This window comes from Aotus nancymaae, unplaced genomic scaffold, assembly GCF_030222135.1.
Source record: "Aotus nancymaae isolate 86718 unplaced genomic scaffold, 86718_ANA_hifiasm-v0.15.2.pri h1tg000012l, whole genome shotgun sequence".
Taxonomy (NCBI): domain Eukaryota; kingdom Metazoa; phylum Chordata; class Mammalia; order Primates; family Aotidae; genus Aotus; species Aotus nancymaae.
This window is the reverse complement of record NW_026988423.1, coordinates 37,808,644-37,836,287: the sequence shown is the minus strand read 5'-3', so window position 1 is coordinate 37,836,287 and position 27,644 is coordinate 37,808,644. Positions and strand designations below refer to the sequence as shown.

Genomic DNA, 27,644 nt, shown 5'->3' with positions numbered 1-27,644 from the left:
TAGATTTAAATGTAAGTTAAAACTATAAAACTTCTAAAATAAAGTATAAAAGAAAATTTTTGTCATCTTGGGTTATGCAAAGAGTTCTTAGAAATGATACCAAAAGCATGATTCACAAAGGAAAAAATAATATGCTGGACTTTTTCAAAATTTAGAACTTTCAGGCTTCTAAAGTCACCATTAAGAAAATGAAAATATACCCACAGACTAAGGGCCAATATTTAAAAATTATATAGCTAATAAAACAATTATGCATAGAATATATAAAAATACTTGCAACTCAATAATAAGGCAAAGAACTCAACTTAAAAATAAGCAAAGGATTTCTATTCTACCAAAAAGATACTTGCATTGTATGTTCATCACCATACTGTTCACAATAGCAAAGACATGACATCAACCCAAGACCCCATCAATGGTGTATTGGATAAAGAAAATGTGGTATATATACTCCACGGAATACTATGCAGCCATGAAAAAGAATGAAATAATGTTCTCTGCAGCAACAATGGATGCACCTGGAGGCCATTAACCTTAATGCAGGAGCAGAAAACTAAATACTGCATGTTCTCACTTTTAAGTGGGAGCTAAACATTAGGTAGTGATGGACATAAAAATGGCAACAATAGACAATGGGAAGCAACTGGGGGGAGAAGGGAGAGAAGGGGGCCAAAGCTGAAAAATGAACTATTGGGTACTGTGATCAGTACTTGGGTGATGGGATCATTCACATCCCAAATTTCAGCATCATGAAATATACCAGGCAACAAGCCTGTGCATGTACCACTTGAATCTAAAATGAAAGTTGAAATTATTAAAAACAAAAGACCAAGGGATTTAAATAGGTATCTCTTCAAAGAACATATTTGAATGGCTAAGAATCACACGTAGAAATGCTTAACATTATTACTTGGGGAAATGCAGGTTAAAACCACAATGAGATGCCTTTTCAATCAAAAAAAGACAGACAGTAACAAGAGCTGACAAAGATACAGGGAGCTTGGAACTCTCATACATTGCTAGTGGGGATGCAAAATGGTACGGATACTTTAAAAAATACGGTTTGGCAGTTTAATAAATACTTTAATAAAAACATAAATTTAATGTGCCATATGGCATAGCAATTCTCCTCCTAGGTATCTATGTAAGAGAAATGAAAAGATATCTCTATAAAGAGACTTGTATGCAAAAGTTCATAACAAAATTATTCATACTAAATAATTGGAAACAATGCAAATATTCATCATCTGGTGAATGAATAAAGAAAATGTAGTCATCCATGCAGTGTACTATTCAACAATAGAAAGAAACAAGCTACCGAAACATGCTTAAGCGTGAATGAACCTCCAAAAACTTACGCTGTATAAAAAAGCCAGACACGAATGACAAAATGCTGTGTGATTCGATTTTTATGAAATGTCCAGAAAAGGCAAATCTATAGAGAAAAAGTAGCTTAAGGTTGCCTGGGACTGCAGGATGATAACAACAAATAAGAATAAAGAATCTTTTTGTAGGAGTTGGAAAGGGTTCTAAAACTGGATTGTGGTGGTCGTTGCACAACTCTAGATTCACTAAAGATCATTAGTAGCTGGGTGTGGTGGTGCACGCCTACAGTCCCAGCTACTCGGGAGGCTGAGATGGGGGGATAAAATAAAATCAACTAGTTATGTAACAGTGGGTGGGTTTACGGTATGTAAGTTATATCTCAGTATGATTATTCAAAAATACATAGTAAGGGAATTTTTTAAAACTCCACAAATATTTAACTTTGTCCACAGAAAATACGGATGCAAACTACGAAGGATATCACCTGTATCCATCGCTATTTCAACTACAAAACTAATTACAGAAAGGCTAAGGGGAGATTGGGAGTTCTTGTTCTTGTCAGAGAGATGCTTAAATCTCATAATCATTGTGTAGCTCAGAGTGAAATATCTGAGCTTCCAGGCCTCCTACGGACCCAGTAAGCAGAATAAAAAGATGAGAATCTTATTAGCGGAATGAGCACAATATACTTTTAAAGTTTTTCTATGTTCCTTTTATCTTTATACTATCCCAGTCATGTGGGTTGAACAGATATTTTTGACCCCCTTTTAGCCCATAAAATCGCAGACACATTACTAATAGACAGTCACATCCGACTTTTCGAACAGTCTTGGCAGCTCCCCTCCCTTCTCTCCTCAACCCCATCTTCTTATCCTACCAATCAACTTTATATCTCCCACCAACATTGCATTTAAATCCCTGCTTCATTTCTCACTTTTCCTTTTCTCCTCAGAGGAAGAACAGTAAGGCTATAATCCTTGAGCCAATCTTTGCTTAAAAGCTACTCTGGAGTGCATAGAAAGCCAGTTCAAGGACAACTTCTTTAGCCAGGGCGCAAATTACATTTTCTGCAATTTATTTTATTATTTTGTGAGTTTCTCTCCTTTTCCCAAGTTGTATCCAACTGAAGTTACATTTTACCACATTCTCCAGATGATGAGTGACGATAGAATTTATCTGTGAGATGTAGCAACAGCAACAGCAGCAGCAGCAGCGTTTGCTAACTGTTGGGTAAATGCTTGACAGTCCACGAAACACTTTGCCTGGATTATCTCCTTTACTCCTCACTCCAGTCTATGAGGTAGGTGCTGTTACTACCTTCGCTTACAGATGAGAAAATTGGTCTGGGATTATGTTTAGCCAAAAAGTGGCAGAGAGCAGGTCTGCCTGAGTTTAAGCTTGTGGCATGGCATAAGCTCATGTCAACAGCCCCTTTTCACAGATTTGACTTCTTGTCATTTAACCCAAACCCATGTGGAGAGAGGGAATTGAACAGTGTTGTCTCTTGGCAGCCTTTAAAACCTGAAATTGTGTAGATGGGCTATGGCAGTCTCCATCTACCATCCAGGATCACCATGGACACAGCTGTACGCAAAACAAGCAAACAAACAAACAAAACACCTCCACGTTAGAAATAAGAAAAAAGAAAACGACATGGTTTGCAATATCATGATGAAATGTTATTAGGCTATAAGAAGTTTATCTATTTCCCTAGGGATGCAATTGTTTTGACTTAGTATTTATTATTGATTAGGATATTTTGTTATCTTGCAAGTTTAAATATCAACTTTTACAAGACTAATATCAACATAAATTATTCTTCCCTGAAGTGAGAAAAGATAATCCTAGAAATTAGTTTTATTGTTCTGTAGGACATCAACCAGTTTTCCATTTAATTTAGCAATCCTATTCTAACATTTTTGCAGACCTATATATATAACTAACTCGGTGTCTGAAATGGTCTTTGAACTAGCTTTACTCTTCTTTTGGTTCTTTCATTAATAAGTTAAATACATCTGTGACATGTGCTCACTTAATATTTGTATAAGAGGAATGTTTAACATTTTGAAAATTATACTGTGATAGCTTTAAGCCTGTTGAAAGTCGGAGACTAATTCTTTTTCTTCTGTGTCACCAAATGACTACTACCTTGTTTCTAAGAACATTAAGTAGTTCGTTCTCTACGTCCTTCTCTACCTGAACACGCTTAGAGCTAGCAGGAAGAAGGCTGCAGCCTGCTTTTCTGCTCCTTGCTGCTGCTTCTACTTGAGGCATGGGGAAGCATTTAGAAAAGGCTGTATCTCTCCTGTCCTCATAGGTTCCCAGTGCAAATAGAGGGGAAAGCCAGTATCTCGGTGCTGTAATCCTTCTGATCTTCTGAGTGTCAGGGATGTTGCTCACTAACAGCATATTAACAAGACACCAAGGCTCTTTTTCTATTTATTCAATTTTTTTTCAGAGACAGATCTCTCTATTTTGCCCAGATTGGTCTTGAACTCTTGGCCTCAAGTGATTCTCCACACTTTGCCTCCCAAAGTGCTGGGATAACAGGTGTATGCCAGTCCCCAGTCCCCAAAGCCCTGTTTCTAAACACAGGGTGCGCGCTGTGGACGTTAACACTGATTTAGTTACAGGCAGCTCAATAGCTAGGACAAAGGCTCAGACACCCCGAATTCCTCCTTCTGACAAAAGAAGCGCTGTACACAGAACGCTTAACATACTTTAGAGCTAAATGATCCCATTTCAAAATATTGGTGCCTGGAGGAAATAATGGGTGTTAACTGCAGCAATGAAGGGGTGAAGTAACCTGGTTACTAATGTACAATGGGGCCTATTATTTTCAGCCCGGATGAAGTGTTGTGAGTCTGATTAACTGTAATGAGCAATGCTGTGCATGTTTCAACAAGGAAAAGAGAATAGGAGCCTAAAGTTATTTCTGCCAAAGCTGTCTCTGCATCTGTCGGTGGAATCACTTCAGGAGCAGCCTTGTGTTAAGGATGCAGCTTGATGTTGGTAAAATGAGAAGGAATCTGAAAGCTCCAGGCTGAATCGCCAGCAGATCTCAATGAAATGACTTGGCATGATATATAAAAACACCCAGTGTGGAACCTAGCACTTTCCTAAAACAGTAAAGGTGCTGTGAAGCTTTTGTATCGAAGATTGGTTGGGGCTCTTTTAAGCACCCTGAATCTTTGGAGTGGTTGATCGTGTTTATTTCCCAGATGGGCGTCCCTGCCATGACTGCGAACTGGTGTGATGGTATGCAACTACTGCAATAACGTGCCGTCTACCATTCTTGTTTAAATTGTCTGTGTTTTCTGAGGGTTCAGTTTTAATTAATCACTTTTACTTTTTATCTTTCTTTTATTATTATTGTCTTCATTTCACAAATATGACATGAATATCTTTTCCTTGTAAAAGATCCAAAGAATAGCTATTGATATTAAATATCATGTTTAAGTCCATATTTTTTCATTCCCTGCTTTCCAATCAAAACACACTTCTATTCCTCTGTCCAGCAGGAACCACTGGTAATAGTGAAAACAGCTTGCTGTGTGTCTTCCTAGTGTCTTTTACGTGATTACATACAAACTCACACACTTTTTTCTGCTTTTCTTCCTACCTTCTTCCCTAAAAAAAAAAAAAGACGCACACACACGCACGCACACACACACACAGGTTTAAATATGTTTGTTTTTGCAATATTTTTTCAGCAACAGTAGGTCACTATGTTTTGCAACTGTCCCATATCAATTCATATTAGTTTAGTAAGAATGGACCTACTTCATTTTTATTAAAGATTGAATGCTCTTGGCCGGGCGCGGTGGCTCAAGCCTGTAATCCCAGCACTTTGGGAGGCCGAGGCGGGTGGATCACGAGGTCAAGAGATCGAGACCATCCTGGTCAACATGGTGAAACCCCGTCTCTACTAATACAAAAAATTAGCTGGGCATGGTGGCGCGTGCCTGTAATCCCAGCTACTCAGGAGGCTGAGGCAGGAGAATTGCCTGAACCCAGGAGGCGGAGGTTGCGGTGAGCCGAGATCGCGCCATTTCACTCCAGCCTGGGTAACAAGAGCGAAACTCCGTCTCAGAAAAAAAAAAAAAAAAGATTGACTGCTCTTTTGTTGCATGGATTTTCCCCAAATTGTTTCACTAGAAGCCTATTTACTGATATGTATGTTGATTCTGAGTTTCCACTCTTGAAAATAATGGTGCCATAAACATTTCTTGTAAACATCTTTTGCATATGTTAACTATTTCTTAATGGTTATTTTCATGGAAGTGGAATTCTTGGGTCATGTAGTATGCTTTAAGATGTTTTTAAAGAGTCCGCCATATAGCATTAAAAAGACTATCAGTTTATAATGCCACCAAGAATATTTGAGAATAAAAGTTTTTCTCACTCTTACAAACTCTGAATATTATGGACCCTTTATAAAGAGTTGTGCCAATTTGATGACTGACAAAACAAAAACAATAAAGCCATGGCAGGGTAGGGAACTGGTTTAAGACCTAGTCAAATTCAATTTAAACCCAAGCTCCACTACAACTAGCTGAGATCTGTGGGCAAGTTATTTTAGTTCTCCAGGCAACCTGTCCTTTCTTTGCAGTGGAAAAAATACCATAAGGCTTGGTTGTAAGGCTTCAAAATTAGCACAGGTAAACTCTGAAACAGTGGCTGGCCAGTAGCAAGCACTCAATAAATGCTAGGTATTATTATTAGCATTTTATTGACTTTATTAGAACTACATATATTTTAATATACTTATTGACCACTTGAAGTTTGTATTTGAATTATGTTTTAACATAATTCGTGTAATGCTGAGTTCTTTAACAATTAAAAAACTAATTTGGAAGTACTTTACACACACATATATGATATAGGACTTCTGTCTTATTTGTATGTTGAAAGTATTTTTCAGAGTTATTCTTGTGTTCTTCAATGTTGGATGTGCTGTTTTTTTGTTTTCAAGTTATGGAAGTTTAAAATTACTCTCTGATGAAATCTGTCCACTTTTTTCCACTATGACTTATCCTTTCAAAGTCTACTTAGGAAAACTTCCCCAAACAAGATTTTTAAAACAAGCAAACAAAAACACAATAATCATAAAGGCTTATTTATTTATTATTAAATATTTAGCTCTCTAATCTTTTTGAAATGTAAAATGTATGGTTTGCCTGTGGTGTGAGATGGAAGATGTATGTAGTTTAGTTTTCTATGAAACCATCACATAAACAGTATATCCTGTCTACATTTACTTGAAATTACATTGTATATCTTAACAGAAAATAAACACCCATGAATTCATGGATCTGTTTCTTAATTCTCAAATTCTGTCCCATTTATTTCCTTTTTGTATCAATAGTCCAACTGTTTTTATTACAATAGTTTTTCTTTCATGTGATGGTAAACTGATAAAGCAATTGCCTACCATTTTTTTTCTTTTTCAAAATTTTCATGTTATCCTTGAGCTTTTTTTCCTTCTCCAAATGCACTTTACTGTGTGTGTGTGTGTATAACATAAAGAGAGAAATAGATCTGGATTTATTTTTAGTTATAAATTCTAGTTTATAATATATGCTAACATATAAGATAATAATTAATTTTTATATGTGAGAATGTGTCTGTCACCTTGCAGAACTTTTTTATTTGAATAGTTTTTATTCTAATAATTTATCTGTAGAATCCTAAAATCATCAACCTGGAAGCAAACTGAACCTTCATTTCTTCTCTGTAGTTTGGTTTTAGATGTAGGCAATCATACTGCAGAAAATTGCTATAATTTTCTAAGTTTCTTTGTGATATTTATATTACTTACATATTTACTTTGACATTTTTATTGGCCAAGCCTGTAGTGTAATGCAGAAGGTGGTCTTTTGTTTTTTTGTTGCTCCTAGCTCTAATAGAAATCTTATATATATAATTGCTGTAGGTTTCTGCTTTTTTTTTTTTGAGACAGAGTTTCATTCTTGTTTCCCAGGCTGGAATGTAATGGTGTCATCTTGGCTCCCTGCAACCTCCATCTCCCTGGTTCAAGCAATTCTCCTGCCTCAGTCTCCTAAGTAGCTGGGATTACAGGCACCCACGACCATGCTCACCTAATTTTTGTATTTTTAGTAGAGACAGGATTTCACCATGTTGGTCAGGCTAGTCTTGAACTCCTGACCTCAGGTGATCCACCTGCCTCAGTCTCACAAAATGCTGAGATTACAAGCGTGAGCCACCATACTTGGCCAAACATTGATAATAATCATTTCTTTCTCTTTTTAAAAAATTTTTTGGATTTGGAGTTTTACTCTGGGCAATAGCCTAGGCTGGAGTGTAACGATGCAATCTTGGCTCACTGCAACCTATGCCTCCTGGGTTCAAGTGATTCTCCTCCCCTCAGCCTCTCAAGTAGCTGGGATTACAGGCAGGTGCCACCATGCTTAGCTAATTTTTGTAATTTTAGTAGAGATGGGGTTTGGCCATATTAGTCAGGTAATCCACCCGTCTTGGCCTCCCAAAGTGCTGGGATTATAGGCATGAGCCACTGTACCTAACCTTCTTTCTGTTTAAAGCTTTTATAAAGTTAAAGACTTTCCATGTATTTCTAGCTGGCCAAAAAGTTTGTTTACTCAGGAATAGTCATTAAATTTTATCAGATGCTTTTCAACTTTTATTAAGATGATTATGTTGGAATGTTGGATTTCTCTTTTAATCTATTATCATACCTAGTTACATTAATGGCTTTCCTGATGTTAAACCATTTTGGTATTCCTGAATTAAACGTATTTGTCATGATACAGTATTCTTTTAATTCATAGCTGGATTTGACTTGCTCATATTTTATTTAGGAATCTTAGAGAACTAAAAGTGCTCCTTTCATTCTTTGTAGTTTGGTTTTGCTATTAGAGTTAGGTTGGCCTCACAAACATTTCCTATTCCCTGAAACAGATGGGATTCTTCCTATAAACTCATCTAGGTGTGGTATGATGGAGTTTTATTTGTTTGTTTAGTTTTTATTTTTGTTTGTTTGAGGTTAGCTTTTATTTTTTTTAAATAATCTTTTACCCTCCGAAACGGAGATCCCAATGCTTCAAGTCAATTCTGACACTACCTGGGGCTAGCATAGAACCTGCAGGTTAAGGGTTCAGTCCTACAGGACTGCCCCACTGCAGGTGCCAATCGCAAGTCTCAGGCTTCTACCATTCTTCTCACCAACCTGCCACAAATTAGGATCCCTACGACTCTTTTCTCAGGTTCCCTAATTTGTTAGAAAGGCCCACAGATCTCAGGAAATTTCTTTATTTATTATTACCAGCTGATTATACAGAATACAACTCAGGACCAGCTAAATGAAAAGGATTAATAGGGCAAGGCATGGGGTATGGTATGTGGGCAAGGCGTGGGGTATGATGGCATGAAAGTTCAATGCCCCCTCCGGGTGCACGTCCCTCTAAGCCCCTTGATGTGTTCATCAACCCGGAAGCACTCTGAACCTATTAGTTTTTAGGGGCTTTCATGAAGATTTCATTACATAGGCATTATTGATTAAATCATTGACCATTGGGGATCAACTTCATCTCTAGCTCTTTTCCCCTCTTCAGAGGGCGTGGACTAGCCTTGAAGTTGCAAAGGGCTAATCATGCTTCGGTCTTCCTGGAAAACAGCCCTCCTCCCGAAGTGACCTCGGGCTCTCAAAGAGTCACCTCACTAGAACCAAAGACATACTCATCACTCCTATCAGAAATAACAGGGATTAAGGCGCAAAGATCAAGTATCTATTTCTTATTTCGTCACATCTAGTATTCATTTTTCCATCCTTTGTCTGTTATTCCCTCTGTGACTTTTAATTTCAGGGGCCCTCTTGTACTCCACAGGTCATTGCATTTTATTTTTCAGAGTTTAACATGAACTTCTTTGTGTGATTGCTGATATACTTTAATTTTACTGTTTTTTGTTTGTTTGTTTCTTTTGATCTTGCCTGTGGCTGAATTGATTTTATATTTTATTCCATTATATTCCCTCCCTTGTGATTTGAAATGTATATATCTCTTTCTATTCTTCTAGTGGTTACATTTATATTTTTAACAATTTTAGCAATTCTTTCAACTGCTATAATATCTATATCTTCCTCTTACATAAGAATAAAAATTTAGTATTCTTACACTTCTCACCACTCTCTCTGGCAGACTCCATGGTTGAGAACATCTGGGATTTTAGTTCCAGATGGTTATTTTATACATTTTTAAAACATCAAGCATCAACAGTTATTTAAACTTGACTATAACTTTTAGTGTTTTATTTGATTACTACTCTTTCTTGTATCTTTTTACTTGGTTTTGTTTTCTATTTTATGGGATTTTCCTTACATATTTTTTTTTCCCTGAAGTATTTATGGATGGCAAAAATTTCCAAGTCTTTGAAGGTTCAAAAATCTTCATTTTGTCCTCATACTTGAATGCAAGTTTGCCAGGGTGTGGAGTCTGGGTTTAAAATAACAATCTTGGTTCATTTTCTTGTAGCATTCAGTTTTGCTGTTAAAAAATAAGATTTAAGTTTAATCGCTATATTATTGTAAGTAATCTGTTATTTTCTCTTTGAAAATTTTTTAAATGTTTATGCATGATGTTCTGACATTTTACCATAATGTTGAAAGTTGAGGACCTTTTAAAACTCATTTTGGCATGAGGTAGATCCTTTCAATCTGAAGACCCATGTGTTTATTCAGTTCTAAGTAAATTTATTTGAATATTTTTGAATCTTTTTTTCTGCTAATTTTCCTTTTTCAGAACTCCTCTATATCTCTTAATATTCTGTTGGTATTTTCTAGTTTTTTCTTATTTATGATTTTTATAGGAGAAACTCTTAGTTTGATCTTCTAGCTGTTATTCTTCATCTATACCCATGATGATATTGTTTTAGTATTTAGAACATTAACACTTATTATTACTTTACTTTGAAGATCATTCTTAATTTCAGGATCTAGTTGTTTCTGTTTAAAGATTTAGTGTTTTCTAGAATTACTCTAAGGATATTAATATAGTTTAAGGTCTTCATCTTTTCTTTGCTCTATTGAATGCTGCTTTTTTTAAAAAGAGTGTTTTCCTTCAAATGGAGAATGAGATTTGATTTTCTATGTTTCCCTTTGTTTTTTTCAAAACTTTCCTCTCCTCTTGGGCTGAGACTGTTTACCTGCCTTTATTCTGGTTTGTGTGGCAGTGGAAGGAGGCTCATATGGTGTTGCTGGGTCTGTCTCCCACCCTGGAGGGGACCCATGGTCACCATTTGTGGTGCCTCTTTGGCCCAGTGTCCACACAAACTGCTTTTCAGTGCTACGAATGCCAAGGGCTTGACTGGGTCAAGTGAAGGAGTCGGGTAGTGGTGGAGGGGCTATGTATTAGGGTTCTCCAGAGGGACAGAATGAATAACATACAGGTACATATGAAAGGGAGTTTATTAGGGAGAATTGGCTCACACGATTTTACACAAGGAGGTCCCACCAAGATAGGCCATCTGCAAACTGGGATAGAGAGAACTGGTAGTGGCCCAGTCCAAGTCCAAAATCCTCAGAACCAGGGAAGCCGGCAGTACAGCCCTCTGACTGGGGCCTCCTGAGAGCTCCGGGGAGGTCACTGGTGCAAGTTACAGAGTCCAAAGGCTGAAGAACTGGAGTCCGATGTCTGAGGGCAGGAGGAGAGGAAGCAAGGGTCTCTGCCTGGGAAGAGAGCGAGGCAGAAGACGCAGCAAGTTCTCCTCCCCCTTCTTCCTCCTGCCTTGTTCCAGCGGTGCTGGCAGCCTGCTAGATGGTGCCCACCCACATTGAGGGGGGCCTTTCTGTCCTAGTCCACTGACTCAAATGTCGGTCTCCTCAGCCAACACCCTCACAGACAGACCCAGAAACAATGCTTCACCAGCCATCTAGGCACTGTCCCTCCAGTCAAGCTGCCACCGAACATCAACCGTTACAGACTAGCAGCCTCAGAGACGCCAGCACCTGTCTCAGATTGCCCACGCCGTATTCCCTGTTAACCCGTGCTCACACTCCTTGGCCTTCCATTTTGCTTCCATTTTGGACTCTTGTTTTATCTGTTGTCCCTTTTTGTCCCCACAACTTTGATACTATTTGCTTTCTGTTGTTTAGACAATCATCAATATTTTCTTGTCCACTGGCACAGCTCTTACTTCTTTGTCAGTGCTCTTATGAGCTGTTACTCCCACCCTCTATGTGACTTTCTTATCACTTCATGGGGTTTGAGATGGGTTAAAGGTAAATCCATGTGACTCAGGCTGACTTTCTTAGTCAAGTCTTAGCTTCTTCTGTTTGAGATCTCCCTAATAAACTTCCTTTCATGTGTACCTGTATGTTATTCATTCTGTCCCTCTGGAGAACCCTAATACGTAGCCCCTCCACCACTACCCGACTCCTTCACTTGACCCAGTCAAGCCCTTGGTATTCGTAGCACTGAAAAGCAGTTTGTGTGGACACTGGGCCAAAGAGGCACCACAAATGGGGACCCTGGATTCCCCCCCCCAGGGTGGGAGATAGACCCAGCAACACCATATGAGCCTCCTTCAACTGCCACACAAACCAGAATACAGGCAAGTAAAGAGCCCCAGCCCAAGAGGAGAGTTTTGGAAAAAAAAAAAAAAAGGAAAGCATAGAAAATCTTACCTTATTTTATCTTCATCTGTTTATGATAGTCTTCATCTAAGGAGCAGGGGCTTAGATTTTCTAACTCTTCGTGGGTAGAGGGTCTTTCGTGTATCTCTCATTGATATTCACTGACAATGTCCTGGCTGGATAGCAGTATGGGCCATGAGACTGCATGCAATGTAGATCCTTCTCCTCTGCAAGTGGGTCCAGTGGTGTGCACTTTGAAAAATGCCTCATAACGTAAAAAGAGCCACAGGTAAAAAGGTGATAAAGTGACTGAATTTTCCATTAGGCAAAGTGTGGAGAGCTATTTCATAGATAAGGTGACTGTTGAATGGTTTAATCAATGATGACTCAAAGTTTGCAGAGTTTGGGTGGATATCAGGAGTAAGAAAGCACTGCAGGGATCCCTGGCAAGAGGAGAAAGGCAGGCGGGGTTGCAGAGGTTTTGAAGTGCATGACATACTTAACAAAAATTAAGTGATCCATTCTAGTTATCGTACATTTAAAGGGGAAGGGAGGAGTCATTTGGCTGAGGTGTGAGATGTTGCTGAAAGAAATGTATACCAAGCCCTAATTGTCTTCTAGGGGATATCTCTATGAAAGGACCTGCAATTTCCCAAATGCACATGATGCTGAAACATTTACACTGTGGACTGCAACTTATCTTGACTCCTTAGGAAGAACCAAAAAGGGGATGCCCAGAGACAGGGTGGAGGAAATAGCTTCTGCTCGCCATCTCATCTTAGTCCCTATTGATATTATTGGGTTATTGATAATGGCTTCTGTCCATGACAGGCAGAACAAACTCCACTCTTCCCTGTGTCTATCTAATGACAGCATTTGGCTTGGCTGATACATAACACACTGCAATCTGGGTCCTGATCATTAGACAACATCATCAGTTAATAATAAATAAATGTTGATTTACTGTCAGAGAAATAAGATGTCATATAAATTAGATAGGTGTGCTAAAAACTTAAACCATCATTAGGTTTAGATGAAAAGAAAGGAAGCAGGTGCTTCTGAGGTTCATAAGCGTGATGGCTGGGTGTTAGCGTGCATGTGTGAGATGTGCCACCCTTGAATCTGGTTATGATATTGGCACGTTACCTACCTGACATGAAAACAAGAACAAGAACAACAAAAATGAGGCCATGAGTGTGTACAAATGAACCAAAATAGAAAAACATTGCAACATACCTCTGAGTGCTAAGGACTGAAAGGTTTAAAATTATGCAGTTGTGCAGCGGTTTTCACGTAAAATATTACCTTTGCTCCTCAGAAGAACCATGCGAGTTAGGTTCTATTCTTCTCCTAACTTTACAGCTTGAAGAAACTGACAATTTTAGTTATTATTCAAGGTCACACAGCTAGTGAGCGGTGGAACTGGGCCATAAACCCGTATTTCCCCAATTGTATGCTCTTTCATTTTCACAAGTAGTCCTTGATACAGGACATATTATGTCTTGGCGCTCACAAATGTGAATGTGGAAACTGGAACGTGGAACACTGGATTTTGAGATCACATTTGTGAGATTGACAGCCCAGAACCTACAGATCCTGAGAAAATTTTAAGCGAAAGATGAGTGGAGTGAAACTGTTAACTCATGCAATATGGGCATTTTGACTTTAATAGGGGAATTCTATCAATGTAAAAGCCCTGGGATGAGGGGATGGATCACAAAAGATGGCCGCACAGTTCCTTACCCATTGCCTCACTATATTCCATTTTTTCATTTTGCCAAGTCACAAATATGCCAAGTCACAAATACAACAAGTGGAGGAACGAAACTGTAGCAATCTTTTTGCATTCATTTATGTAATAATCAGCTGTTAGGTTTTTGTCAATTTTTTTTCTTCTTTTTGTTTTTGAAAGTGACAATATAAGCAATGTATTTTGTTGTTGTTCTTGTTGCGGTAGGTTTGTTAGTATTTCTTAAATTTGAGAATGAACAATTTATTCCCAGTTCTAAAACTCATCTGCTACGCAATCCTCAATTGGGTATTTTTTGACTGCACATTGTGTATATGTTTGTATGTGGCTGCATGTGAACTGTGTGTTTGAGAATGCACATGTGCATTTTGGAAATCATTATTTATAGCTCTTAATTAAAAATTTTAAAGGAACTATACAGGCTTAGTTCTTTGTTTTCAAATGTGAGCAGGTGAAATTAGATCCCTCATACACCTTGTCAGAGCAAAACTGTGCAATATGCGTAATGTGTTCTTGTCCCCTCTAGAGAGGTGGGGCTAGAGTGGAAATGGCTAATCCTCTTCACGGGGGATGAATTGGAAATTGAGTTTTGCAAATGAAGTCAGAGATAATTTCCCATCTTCATTATTTATGGAAATCAGTTACTGTATTTTAATTATCCACTACTTGTATAGTCCACATAAAATGCCTTTCCTTTTATTTAAACTGCAAATAATTGCCAGTAGAATTATTCATTGGAAATTGGAATCCACTTTTTTGATCTCTAGAAAGCCTATTAATAATGAATGAGGATGTTATTTATTTGTTACAATTCCACAAATGGAAACTGAAGAAAGACTCTATATTCCTCACTTATCTCCTCTGACAATACCTAAGTAAACTCACCCCAGGAGAAATGCCAAAATGTGGAAAAACATAGACATGAGAACAATATTATTTTTTCCTTTTTTCAACAAATGAAATGCCTACTCATTTCAACAAATGTGTGCCTACTATGGGAAAAACACTCTTAGGTGAAGTCAGGGAGAAAGTTAAGAGAGACTTGAATTTTGCCTTTCAGGAGATAATAAACATTCATAAAATCCTTGACATTTGCAAACGATATACCCTGAGACCTTCATCAATCCCCTTATGCATGAATCTTACTATAGCATATAATTTGCTACATGAAATGCAATAAAATATAACTGAAAAATATGTGACCCCTTTGGATCCTTAATGATTCTATAAATACAGAACTCAAGTAATTTATAAAGCTATTAAAACAAATATTGCCACTAATATAAACTCTATACTAGGCTAGCTCTCACTTGAACAATTTTTGCACTATCCAGAGAACTTGCTAACATAGCTTCATGAATTGCTTTTTCCAGTTTTGGTACAGAATGTATGGTGGATCTTTCATGTCTGAACTACAGAAGAATCTGAATCTTTGCTTTTAAATATTATTTTTTAAAATATGTATTATATTAAATAATATTATAAACTATGTTAAATATAAATAGATATATTTTTTCTGGCCAAAACCATCACTTGATTGGATATATTTATTTTTCTCTTCATTACCAATGATAGAAGCCAATTTTCTTATTAGGAACTTTTTTTCCCCTCCCATTAGAAGAACCAAAGTTTGACCACCTTTTTAGCCTGTGTATGCAGCTAAGCAGATAAACTTGTTAGTGGGTTCCCTGGGGCTTCCCAGCTGCTCCCACAAACTATAGAAGTCACATCTGAACTTCAGCCATGGAGTATTGAATTCAAATTTGGGCCTCACAAAAATTAAAATATAATATCCATGATGAAATTCGAAGCCTTTCTAAATACTCAAAGTACTAACTTCTATAACCACAAATGAACAAGGTCTGATATATATTCAATACTAGGGAAAAAGTGACAGATACTCAAAGGAAAGTCACAGGTAAACTTAATTTCAGAAGCTGCAGGGGAGTTTGAGGAAGACTACAGGGAGAAGGCAGCGTTTTTTCCCACAGAATTACTTACCCACAGAATTCCTTAATCTCCTTATAAGTTTAACTGTTAGTCTAAAGAGGAACAGCTCTTTAGACCCTAGGAAAAAACCTTCCTACAGGAGTAAAAAATATTCCCACCATAGTTTGCCCAAAAGCAGCCACCAATTAAGAAAGCATTCAAGCTCAACATCTAACTACCTTAAATTCTAACCACTCTTCTGAACTCCTAATATCACATTGGACTAATCTATTACTTAATAGAAGCAATAATGTTAATATAAGTAACAAGAAGATATTATCCATTGCATAAGCTTACAACAGACTGGACTAATCCACTGACAGTTAATAGCTTAATAGACTTTGATGATAGGTAAGACTTAGAAATGTGTCACAGACATAGACATCATAGACATTTTGAGTAGAGGAAACAGAATAAGCAAAGAAGGCAGGGAGCTTTCATGAGGAAAATGAATAGTGTAATCTCACCTAACTAAAAAGGTAATTTCTCTTGTGAAAAATAAGAAAAATGCTTTGCTCTTTTTGGAAATATGTTAAGATGAGATATACTGGAAATAATGGCAGTATATTTAAAAATACTATGGAAAATATATTTAAAATATTTTTAAATGCATAATGATCTGGCAAGAAAGCAAGGGAAAGTTCCAGAAGCACAAAGCAACAAAACAATATTACTTCAGAAAGATAAGCTATGGTGAAGCCAGTTCTGCCCTAGGACAGCTTCTAATCCCTTATTCCCTAGAGTGCAAATTTGAGGGATTGTGTGTGGATATGAGATAAAGCCTGGGACCTGGCAAAATGGCCAGGAAGATGACAGAGTCCATCCTGCAGCCACAGACCCTAAAGGCATGACCCTGAAAGAGGCCAAGGGGGAACCTGTGCCTTGCAGAAGGAGAGAATGGGACTAGTTGCCTGGGTTGAAGGTGTCTCTGGATGGAGGGGCAAGAGAGACTTTTTAGAATCCCTAACTGGAAGACTGCTCTCCCATGAGTGTGAATTCACAGCTCCTATGTGGTTCCCATAAGTTGTAAGCTTGGACCTAGGTTGCTAAGACTCTAAATCCCTGGGGAAAGCAATGCAAATCCTCACTGAAGGAATGCACTTTAAATGCAGGCATTGCTAACATTTTCATGAATTTTTAAAACGTGTGGCTCACTACGTACATGAGGAAACAGACCACCATGAACAAAAGTCAGTGCTCAACAGTCAGTGCTCAGTGTAGAAAAGAAACTTCGAAAACTACAGATGGGGCAATTTTTCAAAAGCAGAGTATAAAATATGTATGTATAATTATGTGCAAAGAAATAAAAATGACTATCAATAAAATTTAGGAATAAGAGAACATTAAAATCTGCCAGTAATATTTATAAGTAACCAAATAAAACTTCTTAGAAATATGAAACATAATTGACAGTAAAATTTCGATAGATGGATACAAAACAGATTGGTTTCAGCTATGGAAAGAATTCATGACTGGAAGATAATCTCAACAAAATAAAAACCAAAAATCTAAAATAGAGATTCACAAGCTTCCTCAGTTCATGACACTATCCATGTATTAGTGCCTCAATAATATTTTTATAGTCCCCTAGAGCAAAAGAAATACCCAATATTTCTTTTACTAAGTAGTTGGGCTCAAAGAACTTAAATTTTAGTATTTTGCATAGTATACAAAGAATAGCCAAATCTCTCTCAAAAATGAAACATTCCCACAGTGTCCCTGTGAATTCACTCTGGTTTCCCAGTATTCGTTGACCTACAGTTTGAGAACCATGGATGTAAAGTAAATAAATAAAAACTGGAAAATGTCAAAGCCAACTTAAAGAGACTCCCATGTAAGTCTAACATATGTGTAATTGAAGTTTCAGAAGAAGAAAGGGAAAAGACATGGCAAGATAATTTTCCAGAATTAAGACAAAATTTATGGATTCAGAAAGAACAGCAAATTACAAGCAGAATAAATACAAAAACCTGGGTGTGGCAGCTCGTGCCTATAATCCCAGCTACTTAGGAGGCTAAGGCAGGAGAATCACTTGAGCCCAGAAGTTTGAGGCTGCAGTGAGCTTTGATCACACTACTGCACTCTGACCTGGAGTAAGACCCCATCAACACATTAAGTCCCTATCACTAAAAATTATTTTAAAAAAGAACAGATACAATAAAATACATATCTAGACATGTTTTACCAAAACTATAGAATAGCAAAAACAGAACGACCTTAAAAGTAAAGACAAAAAACTAATTCTTTTTTTTGCCTTTCCAACTTTAATTTTAGGTTCAGAGTACATGTGCAGGTTTGTGACATGGGTAAATTGTGTGTTGTGGGGATTTGGTGTTCACATTATTTTGCATTCAGGTAATGAGTATAGTACCCTACAGGTGGCTTTGCATTCCTCACCCACTCTCACAAACCACTGCCAAGTAGGCCCTGGTGTCTACTGTTCTCTTCTTTCTGTCCACGTGTACTCAATATTTAGCTCCTACTTAGAAGTGAGAACATGCGGCATTTGGTTCTCTGAGAACTGATTTCCTAATAGTAATAAACATCTCTCTTATCCAGAGAGAACCATAAGTATTTTGGCACATTTTCCTCCAATTTTTTACCTGTATATATCCAATAAAATATATACTTTTGTAAAAAGTAAGATGCAAAACCATATGTATTGTATGAATCTCAATTTAAAATAAATAAATAAATACATATATATATACAAATTGAGATTCATACAATACAATGGTATTTGTTTTATTAAGTAGGCTCAAATGACTTAATAGTAATATTTTGTATAGTATATAACAAATAGCTCTGTCTCTCTCAAAAGACATTTAATTATATATGTAAGTTGAGATTCATACAATACATTTGGTTTTGCATCATTTTTCAATTAACACAGTGTGACTTTCATTTACCTATTCAACAAATGATTATCAAATGACATTTAACTAGGATTTAGCGAATGATTGTAAATAAATAACATTTAATTATATGGCAAGGTACTATACTAAATATTTGTAAATATTCAGTTATTTCATGTTAAGAGCAACTCCATGAGATAGTTATTATGCTTGTTTTGCAGTCAAGACACTTAGCTTTTGTTAATTTTAAGCATCAGATGTAGTACTTGACAAATGTTCTTTTGCCTATATGTTTATATTATATTCTTAATATAAATTTTTAGAAGCGAAACTAATGTTCAAAACTCATGAACTTCCTAAAGTTACTAATAAAGCCAATCTGCTTTCTGGTAAGATTTTACCTAATTAACACTGTGACCACACCCTCAACAAAACTTTTCCAATATTGAGTATAAAAACTAATTTTAGAGGTTGACAACTTCTGATAATATTTTAAGAAGGTTTAAAAGTTTATCTCGTTTTATCATGATTGTATTGTGATTTTACAATCACAGTGTTAACAGATGTGTTTGAATGTCCTTTATTTACAAATGTGTTTGAATGTTTGTCACATTAGGCAGTGCTATCTCTTCTTGTCTGTGATATTTGCTGAATTTTCTCTTGGTGTTTCAGCATTTTTCTCTAAATGCATTGCAGGTCTTCCTAATGTATATGAAGAACAGTAGTATTGCATAATGTATTTGTGTCATGCATTCCTCAAATATGTATGCCTTTTATTTTATGGTTTCCTGGAAATTTTTCAATCAAATGAATTGTGCATGTATATCTTTTTCTTTTCTGTCGTGCTTAGATTATCCATTCCCATCCCAAGGTTAGATAGTTATTCACTTATATTGCCTCTAAGTGCGTTAATATTTTATTATTTTACATTTAACTCTTTAAGCCATCTGGAATATTCTTTGCTATATGTACTAGTGTGAAGATTTATTTTAGTTTTTGTTTTCCAAATGTTTAACCTTGCCTGTAGAGACAACTTCTTCCCTATGTCTTTAAAGCAGTACTCTTAGTAGTCACAGCTAACAGACTTCAACTTTCCTCCTATTTTTTTAAGACCCATTGTAGTTTTTAGATCTCACCTCTCTGCCAAAACATCTCTTGTCAAGTCACCAATGACCTCCCCATTATTATTTCCATTGGCCAATTTTCAGTCTTGATGCGATTTGATCTGTCAGCAGCATTTGCACAGCTAACCACTGTCTCTTCCAGCAACAGATTGATCACCACAACCTCCTACCTCACCGGCAATTCTCTCCTCCCCTCTGCGTATTCCTGTCTCTTAGTGCTGACAGGCCCTAGGCCTCTGCCCATGGACTTTTCTCCCTATGCTCATTCCCACCCCGATTTCATCCAGACTCACAGCTCCTCATAAAATTCGTATACTCTGACTCCAGGGTTTATGACTGTAGTCTATGTCTCTCCCCGAACTCTAGAGTATATATTAATACAACAGCCTTCTCAATATTTCCACCGGGATGTCTTAACAGGCATGCTAGACATCTCGTAGCCCAAATTAAATTCCTGATCTTTCCAAGGTCGTTTTTCATGAGGTCATCTCAACTCAGCTAATAGAAACTACATCCTTCAGGTGTTCAGACCAAACATTTAGGAATCACCCTTGACCCCTCTCTTTTTCTCATACCTCACTTTCATGCCTTCAGTAAATCCTGTTGACTCTACCTTCTGCAAAATCTTCCATACCATCTGCGCTGCTACTTTGTTCATCATCTCTTGGCTGGATTTTTGCAATAGCCTTCCACTGGTCTTCCCAATTTTAGTCTTGTTTCTTTGCAGCCTATTTTTAACTAAGAAACTGGAGTGATCATTTAAAAATGGAAATCAGATCCTGTCTCCATGCCTCTGTCCCGTGCCTTCCAATGGCTTGCCATCTCACTTGGAGTAAAACCTGAAATCTGGATAATGGTGTAAAAGACTATAGGATCCAATCCCCAGCTCACCCCAGTCCCTCTCTGGCCCCATTTCCTACTATTTGCCTGCCTCAGTTACTACAGCAAGAGGAGGATTTTGTCTCCTTCTTCTTTCTTGAACACATCCGGCTGGTTCCCACTTCAGTGGCTTTGGAGTTGCTGTTCTCTTCTGGAAGGCTCTGTCCCAAGATATATGGGTGGGTAACTCCTTCATCTTTTTAAAATCTTTGCTCAAAATTACCTTCTTGGTGAGACCTTCCGCATTATCCTATTTGAAAGCGTATTATTCCCTCATCCTTCCATTCCTTTCCTTATCCACTACATTACTCTTATCATTGTTGTATATATCAGAGTCTAATTTATGCACATTTCATCTCTTTGCACTGATCCTTCTCTCAATTATTGAACCAGTAGCATCTGATTGAATCACTAGGATTTTGTTAAACGTATTTCACATCTGGTGTAGAAGGCCTTTCTTATTATTATTCTTTTACAAAATTCCCTTAGTTATTCTTGGCTTTTTATGCCAGCTTAACTTTTAAACTACTTCATCATGTTCCAAAAGAAGAAAAATCAAGTTGATATTTTTATTGGAATTTCATAATACAGGGACATTCATGTGCAAAGAATTAATATCTTTATATCATTCACTCTTCCTTTCTCAGAATGCAGTATGTTTCTCCATTTATTGAAGCCCATTTTCTTTTTGACATTGGTTTTGTAATTATGCATTTTCTATAGTTCTTATATGTTTTATGTCTGAATTAATCCTACATGTTGTAGTTTATGCTTTTTTTGCCTGCTGTGTTCTATTGTTGCTATTTTATTCCATTATGTATATTCAAAAGATTATTTTCAGTTAGTTATTTTTTCAAATTTCTATCTATCAACAATACTGTTCAACTGTCTTATTACTGGCAGCAGATTTTCAGTTTAATCCTTGAGTTTCTGAAGTAGACGTAATGATAATTCTATCCCGTTTTCATCATGGTACAATACCTTGCCTAAAACTTCTGCAGAGTATTGAAAAATAGTAGTAGTCACTAGCCTGTTGGTCTTCCTGTCCTTGTTCACACTGCTGGTTTAAAGTGGATGCCTTTGTCATATTAAAAAGGTATCCTTACATTCCTGATTTACAACGTACTTTTTTGAAAAAATAAGAAAAAGTCAAGAAGTTTGTCTTGTGCTTTTTATCAGTTGAGCTAATATTACCTATGAATCTGATTAATAGATTTTTCAATATTAAACTAAATAAATGGTTGCAGTGGGTGATTTTTTAAAGAGATACTGTTGAATTTAATTTATTAATGTTTAAATGAGGATTTTACATCTATGTTCATAACTGTGTCTATTCTAAAGTTTTCATCTTGGTGCTATCTTTTATCAATTGTTGGAATGGGCACTTTTATGAAATAAATTAGGAAGCAATTTCTCTTGTCCAAGACAGAAGACAGAAAGTGAATATAACCCTGTGTGTGTTGAGGTGTGGGTTTATATAGTTCATGGAGAGTATATGCTCCTAAGAAATTTGACAGAATTTATTGTTAAAAAATACCTGGTTGCAAAGCCCTAAAACGTTTTTGATAATTTATTGATTTTCTTTCTCATGAATATTGGTGTATTTCAGTGTTCTACCACTTAACAAAAATCTTGATAGTGTTTTTTTCCAATAAATTGCCTATTTCTACTGAATTTTCAAATTATAATTGGAATTGTATATAGTATTATGATTTAAAAAATATTTTCTAAATCGGTTGTTGTGGCCCCATTATCATTTCTAGATCTGCTCATTTTTATTTTTTTTCTATTTATCTTGTTAGTTTTCAGGAAGCTTACTTAATTGATATTAAATTTTTCTTTCTAATAGTAAGGCATTTAAGGTTTGTTTACTACCATTTTGATAAGTTTCGTCTTCAGTTTTTTTTGTCCCCGCAAAACCGGCTTCTATTTTAGTTTGCCCTTGGTCTCATATTAATTTAGGAAGGTGATTTTTAATTTCCTGCTTATTAAGTTTTTGTTCATGTGTTGAAATTACTGTTCTTATTTTTCTATTCTTGTTGTGCTGTGGTCAGAAAATGTGATCAGTGTAATTTCTGCTACTAAGAATTTATGGGTGCTTTTTGTGATATGGTAGATTAGGTTTTATAAGGTCCATGGTCACTTGAAAATAAGATACTTCTCTAATTGTAGTGAAGGCAAGTTTTTTTAGTCTGTTAATTACATTATCAAGTTATCTATATCTTTATCTTCGTTGGAGGTCTATCTTATTTCTGAGGGTGTTGAAGTCTCCCGTAATAGTACGTCTGCTAATTTTGCATCATACTGCCAACAGTCTATTTGCTTTACTTTCTATACTGATTTTTATATTTTTTAGTAAACATTCTTGAAAACTACTTGTTCATTAACAGGTATACCTATTTTCATTGTAATATTTGGCATCTATAAGTTCCCTTACACTTTGAATTCGTGGGACTCATATTATTATTTCTTTTTTTTTTTTTTTTTTTTTTTTTTTGAGACAGAGTTTCGCTCTTGTTACCCAGGCTGGAGTGCAATGGCGCGATCTCGGCTCACGGCAACCTCCGCCTCCTGGGTTCAGGCAATTCTCCTGCCTCAGCCTCCTGAGTAGCTGGGATTACAGGCACGCACCACCATGCCCAGCTAATTTTTTTTTTATATTTTTAGTAGAGACGGGGTTTCACCATGTTGACCAGGATGGTCTCGATCTCTTGACCTCGTGATCCACCCGCCTCGGCCTCCCAAAGTGCTGGGATTACAGGCGTGAGCCACCGCGCCCGGCCTCATATTATTATTTCTAACCCTGCTTTCTGCTGTTCTGTGGGAATATGGAGAGTGGCAGCCTCTAGGCTCTTCCTCTTTCTCACTGTGTTTCTTTCCTGATAACAGCATTTGCTGAGCACATTTGTGGAAGGAGGACTTTGGCCTCCTTGTGTGGTTTTCAGATTGGTGTGGGCATCGGGGGCCTGGAGAAGAGGAGGAGAGGAGGTGCAGCTTTTTTCTTTCCTCTGAGCCCAACCAATTGCACCTTCACTATTTTATCATGTATGTATCTTCAACCTTACCTATGTGTGGAAGTTGATTTCAGATTCTAGGGCAGGGAGATAGAATAGATAAAATAGAATATCTCTGTGTCTACTTTTGTGGAGTTGTTGCGTGTGTGTGTGTGTAGTTTTTTTTTTTTTTTCGTTTTTTTCCTGCAGTATCTCAATAAGGATTTTTGTGGAAAGTTGATAGAGATAACATCAGGAGCTGCTAGTTTGGTTAAAAAAAAAATCTGCTACTGAAATGTTTCCAAAAAGATGTGGTATATTCAGTCAGCACTGTATTTTAAGAACTCTTATCTGGTCTGAATGTAACAGAGTGCTCAACTAGGAGATAATTTCAGCTGTCCAAGAGAAGTTGTCAGCCTCTGGTTTTGGGAATGGAGCAATAAGTAAGTAGACAGAGATGCATTAGGGAGACAGAATCTATAGTATGAAAAATAAATGGATTTGTATATATGTGTAAAAGTGTGAATTGGGACTTGAGTGGAAAGAACAGAAGTATGTGAGGAGTCTAAATTAATGCTCAACTTCCTAGCACGAATTAATGAAAATATTTGCCATATTGCCAGAGGGAGAGCATGTTCTGAAAGGAAATAATTGTTGTGCAGGAAAAGGTTTATATTTTATTTTAAGAAATGCATAGGTAAGAAGTAAAATGCAATGTGAAAACGAATTAAAGATGAAAAATACTAAAAATAGTTAAATCAAGGAGATGAGTGTATTAGTGCTTACTATTATTTCTATTTTGTTATGTACAGAAAATTTCATAACAAAAAGCGTTTTAAAAAAGGGAAGAAGGCCAGGCGTGGTGGCTCATGCCTGTAATCCCAGCACTTTGGGAGGCTGAGGCAGGAAGATCACGAGGTCAGGAGTTCGAGACCAGCCTGCGCAACACAGTGAAACTCCATCTCTACTAAAATATAAAACAGTAGCCAGGCATGGTGGTGGGCCCCTGTAATCCCAGCTACTCAAGAGGCTGTGGTGGGAGAATTGCTTGAACCTAGGAGGCAGAAGTGGCAGTGAGCTGAGATTGTGCCACTGCACTCTAGCCTGGGTGATAGAACAAGACTCCATCTCCAATAAATAAATAAATAAATAAATGGGAAAAAAATCACCCAGTTTGGGACCTGCTGTCTTGGGGTGCTGTCGACCCCTGCTCCGTGTGATAATATGCAGGTGGTACTCAAGATGCAGGACTAGACCTCCCCTGGCCAAATTGGGAGGTGTCTAGTTAGGTATTGTAACTATAGAAGTTGTTGCAGCTATTACATGCTAAGGCAGAGTTCATAAAGCCACTTTCTAAATATGTAATATTTGGCAATTTGAATAACAGTGCTCAACTAACAGTGCTGTTGTAGGGATGAAATGCTATCATGAAGATAAAGCCCTGCCTCACAGAAGTGCTTGGTGAGTGCTGCCATCTTTCGCTACTGCAGAAGGGCAATGGACCTCTAACACCCCAAGGAGACCACAAAATAGCTTGTGGGTCAAGCAAAGCCAAGTTTATTGCTTCCTATGATAAGGAAGATCAGTACCTTTTTAGCACTGTCTTTGAAAAAGAAGGATAAAGATGGATATTTATGCGATTTGGAGAGGTCTGGTTTAAGGCAGGTGTTTCTATGAGAAGATCTGATTGAGACTGGGCCAAAGTTGTGACATAATAGTTCAGGATTAGTAAACTCAGGTGAGGATTTTGAAACAAACCTGAGTGAACAGTCTTATTATTCCAGCTGAACAATCTATCCTTCTAAGAAGGAAGCTATTTACTCTGATGAAGAGATGTGGAGTAGTCAATTATTGAGATCAATGAATTTTCAAAGTTATTTCCAACTTAATCTTCTGGATCAAGAATTTTCTGGAACAGTCATGTGATGTTAACACAGAGTATCAAATAGGAAAATCGTGTTTCGTGGACTATAAGCTGTTTGGCTATAGATAGTTTCAGTTCACAGAGGAGCTTATGGCTTCGATTGTTTCTATTTTGTTTTAGTATTTGTGACATTGCTACCTCTGCAGCAGCAGATGCATACATTGTTTTGTAACTTTAATGAAGCTTATCATTTGTTGGGCAATATGTATCAAAGACCTCAAAATAATCTTTTAACTAGTTGTTTTATTATCAGCAATCCGTCATTCAGAATCATCAAAGACATGAACAAAAGATGAACAAAGATGTTTATCATAGCACTTTTAGAATAGACAATATAAGGTAAACAAAGTACTTTAAATGGGCAAACAGAAAATAAATTACGATTTAGCCACAGAATGGGACACTGTGTGTAACTAGGACAAATAGCGTTTTTTAGAAATAGTTAATGATGTGGAAAAATTCTCTCCAAACTAAGTGAAACTAGGACATAAAACTGTATAAAATTATAGTAGATATGACTGAATGGAAATATTCTGTAATTTTATAAGTGGTCATCTCAGGGTTATAAGATTATAGGTTAATTTCATTTTTTTCTTGTATTTTTCTGTATTTTCTACAAATATTTAAAATAAAATTTCTTCTTATCAGAAAACAAACACTATTTTAGTGATAATAATGATAAAATGATTGAAAGAGTGGTGTAGATGACCTCCAAGGAGAAAAGAAGCTTGTTCGTGTTTGTTCCTGCAGCAAATGATGCAGTTGAGGCAGAAGAGCCCAAGCAAAGGGCACTCTTCAGAAAGGGAGACTGGCTGGGGTTCACTCTGGTTCTGAACAATAAACCATCTCTTACGTTAATAAGGATTAGCAGAATACAATATAGGAAACGATCCTTGACATCAGAAAAACTGAATTTCTCTGTGTTAGCTCATTTGTGCTGCTATTAAGGAATATCTGACACTGGGTAATTTATAAATAAAAGAGGTTTAATTAGCTCATGGTTATACAGGATGTACAAGCATGGTGTTGGCATCTGCTTGGCTTCTGGTGAGGATCTCAGAAAGCTTCCAATCATGGCCGAAGGCAAAGGAGAGCCTGCGTGCCACATGGTGAAAGAGGAAGCCAAATAGAGGGGGTGGAGGTGCTACACTTTTAAACAACCAGATTTCTCATGAACTCATTACCACTCATTACTGTGGAGGGCATGCCAAGCCATTTATAAGGGATCTGTCTCTATAATCCAAACACTTCCCACCAGGCCCCAGCTTCAACACTGGGAGTCAACATACACCTTGGAGGAAACAAACATCCAAACAATACCAATCTCTCAGGACACTTGCACCACAAATAACATTGAGCATTCCACAACCACTCAGCCAAGGCGTTTATTCCTCTTTGGTTCATCATTGCTTTCCATCTTTAACAGATCTGCTTTCCCAAGGAACTAAAATCCTTTGAAGACTTCTCGTTAGGACTTCTTTTCTCCATTTTGGGAGCTTCTATGACCCCTTGTTGCCAGGAGCATAACAGGGTCCAGAGAATTTCAGTGATTTGCCTGTAGACACATTGCAGGTGGAACTGTCTCAGTTATCTCCTATCTGGGAAAAGAGGCCTGGAGTTACTGTCCACTCTCAGTTATCTGCAGCTAACCCATGTGGCCAACAGATGCCCATTGTCAGCTGGAAATCCCTCAGAACTGCATTCTTTCTGCCTAAAATTCCAATTGCTAAAACCGAAGACAAAAATAAGACAGAAAAACTCTAGCATGAGACAATTAAAATGATCAAGGGGATGATTGAGTACTGAAGAATAAAGTTAAAATTCTTCAGGATGTAGAGATAAATTCTGAAAGAAGTTGAATGGTTATAAGACCATGAAAGGCAAATATAAACCCGTTTCTCAATTCTGGAGAACACACTTGAGAGTATAAGTGGAAACGTAAAGGAAGTAAGAGGAAGAGTTGAGTTTCCTTGGATGGCACAGTAGAGAATGAAGAAGGAGGTAAGGCACTTTGAACACACTGTCTTGTTATATAACATGCCATCAGAGCATTTCGTTCTAGTCCCAGTTCTGCCACCAGCTATTTTCTGGTGATGTTGAATGAAACTCTTCATTCGAAGCCTCAGATTTCTCATGTACAGAATCAGGATCTGGATTTGAGAATACTTTCTGATTCAAAAGGGGTTTGTTTTATT

The 27,644-nt window shown here is 37.0% G+C and overlaps 1 protein-coding gene and 1 non-coding gene across 3 annotated transcripts in view; both read left to right on the top strand.

The window, feature by feature from the left end:
* The window catches only part of OPCML (opioid binding protein/cell adhesion molecule like), a 1,160,549-nt gene that overhangs the window by 85,067 nt on the left and 1,047,838 nt on the right, over window positions 1-27,644 (top strand). The window lies entirely within an intron of this gene.
* Window positions 12,988-13,091, top strand: LOC135274697 (small nucleolar RNA U13). The gene has a single exon (XR_010342478.1). It is a non-coding gene; the product is annotated as a small nucleolar RNA U13 (small nucleolar RNA).